We start from the raw sequence: 5,649 nt of genomic DNA, 5'->3' as shown, positions 1-5,649 counted from the left end.
AGTAGGGAAACCCCACCTTCGCACAACTGCAACGAGACACAAGCAAAGCAATCTAGAATGGCTCTTCTACGAAGTCCTAACCTAACAACAATCACATAAACTCTAATTACTATATGCAAAACCCCTTTCCCCCAATTCATAAATCAAGGCAAACTCTAAAAGATTAACCAATGAAACTGATGAGATCAAGAACTTACCGACACCGACGACACAAAGAAAGATGAAGAAGACTTGCTAACAATCCGCGCAGTTGAGAGAGATTTGGAGAGGATTAGAGTTACGTTGAAATGTTTAGGTTTTGTAAAAATGATTAGAAACTGATTAACGTGTCTTTTATAACTCTAATCATCTCTAAATCAAACCGCGGAAATAATACCCGACAGACCAGATACTCGGTCGAGTATAGAGTATACTCGGCCGAGTATCCTTACTCGGTCGAGTATTCTACATACTCGGCCGAGTATTCCTGGGCAGTAAACTTTCCAGAATACCCGACACCCCTTACTCGGCCGAGTAGGCCGTATTCGGCCGAGTACAAGCTTAGAGAAATCCGTAGTATTACAATAGGTGTCGCCCCTGGCACCTCTTCCCACGTCTCCCTCACGTGACATAGAAACAACTGACCTTTCTTCCTCAAACAAGATTTTAAGGTGACTGTTGAGATAAGTTTTATTTTTGGTTTAACTACAAATCCCTTATAAGACACTTTTATTCCCTCAGGTCCACTCAAGGTTACTTTCTTTTGATAACAATCTATAAAAGCTTTATATTTTCCCAACCAATCCATCCTAAGATTACCTCAAAAGCACCCAAAGGAAATTCAATTAAATTGGTCAAAAAGATAGCTTCCCCAATTTTAACCGAGACATCTCTATACACACGGCTACAAGGTATGGAATCCCTCGAAGGTATATCACCTAGGTCTCTTATCTCATCATATACTTTCAATTTTAAAGTCCTAGCATGCTCACTTGAAATAAAACAGTGGGTAGCTCACGAATCAAATAAAACAAAGGTAGGCTCAGAATTAACAAGAAATGTACCCGTGACAACATGAGCATCCTCCTCAGCAGCTTCCTTTCCCATCATAAATAAGTTCCCACTACTTTTAGCACCACTCTGGCTAGCCGATGCTGACCCATTCTGCTAATTTTCACTATTCATTATCTTCTGAAAATTTTTGCTTTGATTGTTGTTGAAGCGATTCTGATTAGAATAATTATTGTTGTAGCTCCTCTGATAATTGCCACCTCTAGAGCACTGATTATAATTCCCATAGTTCTGCACAGGAGTACGATAGCCTCCACTCTGGTTCCCATTAACAAACCACTTACCTTGACCTCCCACATGAACTCTACAATCAGCAATCTTATGAACCACTTTCCCATATTTAAAACCAGTGACCACGCCACCTCCCGAAGCTCCACTTCGACCGAAACCTCCACGGTTTCCACTCCTACTCTGCCCATTGTTCGAGAAAAAGGATCAGTATGGATTTATATTCTGCTTCTTATTCCCGGCACTCTCACTTGCAGCTTCAGTCTTTCTCTTCTCACCCTTTTCTTTCTTTTCTTCCCTGAGCATATCTACAATTCTCTCAGCGTGCCTAGCTCTTTGATACACATCATCCATGTTACTTAGCTGACCAGCTGCCAGCCTCTTCTTGATAGTTGTGGTTAACCCCTTCTTGAATCTAAGTGCCAACATCTCATCACTGAAGTTTAAGTCTGCCACATACTCAGATAGCTCCATAAACCTGTTGTAGTAGGTTTCCACTCTCATCTCATCTGTCATCTTGAAAGAATCAAATTCTGCTCTCATTCTGCTTCTAACGTGCTCTGGAATGAACACAACATTCATAACCTTCTTGAATCCAAACCATTTCACATAATCACTTCCATTATTTGCAGCAGCTTCTCTCACAGCCTCTTTGCTTCGTGTCCACTACATACCAGCTTTCCCTCTCAGATAATAAGCAGCCTAATCCACTTGCATCTCCGCAGGACACTTCAATAGCTCAAAAATATTATCAAATTCTCTATGCCAATCTCCCAATAAAGAAGGTTCTCCCAATCCATCGTACTTCGTCGGATTGTGCCTCGCAATAGAAGCACTCACTTTAGCTGAATCCTGTAATGACCCCTTTGCTTTCAATGCAGCTGTAAAGGCCTCATTCATAGCAATCAGACGATCAGCCTCTTCTTGAGACATAGAAGTAGGTGTAGGTGTAGATGTAGCTCTCTTTGGAGGCATGGTTCTGATATAAAAGAAAATGAACACATAAGCTTGCTTAGGAATTTAGGCATAAGGTTTTTAAATAATGCACCTGCAAACAAAACAACATGTGGTTGACTGGCCTGGCCTATAGCCAGTCAATCACGTGACTCACGGCCTCCCAAAAACCGCCACACCCCACGGCCTTTAGCCGTCCTAATATCCATTGACCATAAAAAAATTGATTGCTTTTCTCGTCAAATTACTACACTAATCATGGCTCAGGGATCACATAACCGCATATCACTAGACATAATATTTTTAATTGACATAGCATCCATTCATGTAAATTAATAATTCATGCTATTAATCAATTCAAACCAATTTATATAATTTCAACCAAATAATCCAATTCACTATTTGATTCGTATTATAATCCAATTTCTCAAAATAATTTCCAACAAATATTCCAATTCACACGGCCCTAGGCCAAAAATACCGTCACATAATACTTACCTCAATCCGCATCCTGCAACAAGGTTAAAAATTTCTATCTTAAGACAAACAATTGACCTTTAAGATAGAAAATACTTTTTAATTACCCCACTCGTTCAATTTCTCTCAAAGGTGACCGGTTCAAAACTGGAAGGGCCAGAAGTTTGGTGTGAGGGGGCCCCTATTTCTTATCCCAAGCCTTAAGGGGGCTCCTAACAGTTTCTACACGGGTTCATTTTATTAGACACATCCTAATTTCATTAGGTTCATTTGTTTTAGGCCTGAGGAACGTCGACTCTGATACCACTTTGTAACACCCCCATTTATTTAAGAGCCTTTACTAGGTATTCCTAAATAAATGAAAGTGTTACCATCTCAGTTTCCTGGGGTAGTGATTACAAAGATAAACTAAAACACAGTACTTTAACTAAATATAATGTTTAAATGACCTTATTACATAATCCAACATAAATAACTGTAATTAAATAAATACAACTACAACAAAAACTAAATAAAATGAATAATAAATATTGTTTGACCAAACTAAGTGATCTAGACAGCTAAGTAAATGCCATAGCCTCTCGCCCTTCAGCTCCCCTTCTAAGCCAGCTCAATTACCTGAAATCAATCTGCTCCCCAATTATTTGTTCATCACATGTGTTTAACGAATACACGGTCAACCCAACAGTTGAGTAGGAATATATAAACAACAAGAATAAGACAACAATAAGACAAAACAAATATACAAATGCTCAATCCCTTTCACAAGTCCAACATCCATACATCTTCTGAGACACCCATCAATATATATAACCCGAGACACCCATATCAATAACCCGAGACACCCTTTATCAATAACTCGGGACACCCTTAAAAATAATATCAAATCCCGAGACACCCTTTTATATACCGCCAGCCGTGGACCGGTTCTTCAATTTTACCCGCCACCCTTGGACCGGGCCTTCATACAACAACAATATAATATCAATATGGATAATAATATATCAACGGATAATCAATAGTAATAACCATCCAACAACCAACATCCAATTTCAATTAACGTTCAACAGATAATTACACTAATACACTTTCGAGTTGAGTAGATAACCTACCTCAGCGGTAATAAACCAATAAAGCAGTCCAATTAAAATAACCAGAAGTACTCCACTTCAAAACCGTCACCTAAACGAAATATTATAATTTAATTATTAATTATTCAAATCATTATAATAATTTATTCAATTATAATTTAATTATATTAATTATTTCCATTATAAATTTCCTATATAATATAATTAAAAAGCTAATATGACATGGCAAATTAAATGTGACATGGCAAATGTGACAAGGTAAAATTAAATGTGACATGGCAAATTAAATGTGACATGGCAATATCATAATCCACATATTATCAATCTATACAATATAGTTTAAAAGACTACATAAAAAATTAAATTTTATTCCATGAGCCATTTTTACAATTAATTTGTATTTTGTATTTGATTATATAATATTTGCTTAGTGACAAATTACAATACAATATTGACGTCTTGACGGATAATTCTTACTAACAAAACACACATGGAATGATAATTGAGTTAGTGTCCCGCTAAAAAAAAAAAAGTAAAAGCCTATTTGGGGAGGTGTATATCAGTTATAAATAATTTTCGATAATAAAAAAATTACCACATGAACACCGAAACTTTGACTATTTCGAATATAACACTTTTTATTTTGAATGAGACCATTACAAGTAACTAAATTACCCTACAAAGTAATATTCACACATTTTTGGGATCAACTTAAAAATAGTTTAAGTATTTGTGACTTAAAAATTGAGAAAATATTGCGGTCATACAAAATAATGGTCTCACAAAAAAAAATTATCTTTATGTAGAATTTAGAACATAATCAACACAAATATTTATTATAATATTTATGTCATAATAATGAAAAAAGATGATGCTCAAAAGTCATGAACTTTGCTCCATATTTATGCCTATATTAAATTTGATAATAATGAAAAAGGATGTTTAAAAGTCATAAAAAATATCCTCAATTTTTTATATATTTTTGATGAATGACAAAATTTATGAGACAAAAAAAAATCTAAAACATCAAATTCAAATAGCATAACAAATATTAAAATTTGGCCTTTTTAATTTCTAGATAAATTAAACAACAATTAAAAATCAAATAAAATTCATACTAAATTTTAAATTTCTACTTTATTGTTAAAATATTATAAGCAATACATAAATTTAACATAATTCTAATTTTACGTCGTTTATAAAATAACCGTTTATAAAATAATAAAAAATTTGTAAAGATTAAGGGCAAATAATAAAATACTTAACATTAAACATTGACCTTTTAATTTTTCAAACTAGAATAGGTTAAACGACAAATAAAAATTTACATCAATATAATTTTAAACTTTATATGTGCAATTCCCTCTTAAATCTTATTGCAATAAATTTGCTCAATTTTATTAATTGGATACATATATAAATCTATAAATATAATTTATAAATAAACCATAAGGCAAAATATCTACCATCTTTTAGTTTCGTAAGATAACTCCCTAAACAATTCTCATGCAATGAGGATATGGTAAAAAAAATATATATATATATATATATATATATATATATATATATATATATTAAAATTAAAATTAAAATTTAATAATGAAAAAGAATGCTCAAAATTCATAAAACTTTGCTACATATTTATGTATATATTAAATTTGATAATAATAAAAAAAGACGCCAAAAGTCATAAAACGCATCCTTAATTGGCTATAAATGTTTGATAGAAGACAACATTTGTGAGCCAAAATATGCCAATATCTTTTTGCCCCCATCGCCAAAAGAATTGTAAATATGTGTCAATAATCCTTCTTATCATTTTATCAGCATCAAGGTAAGTGTATTAAGG

This window comes from Silene latifolia, chromosome 4 (genome assembly GCF_048544455.1).
Source record: "Silene latifolia isolate original U9 population chromosome 4, ASM4854445v1, whole genome shotgun sequence".
Classification (NCBI taxonomy): domain Eukaryota; kingdom Viridiplantae; phylum Streptophyta; class Magnoliopsida; order Caryophyllales; family Caryophyllaceae; genus Silene; species Silene latifolia.
This window is presented reverse-complemented; position numbering follows the sequence as displayed.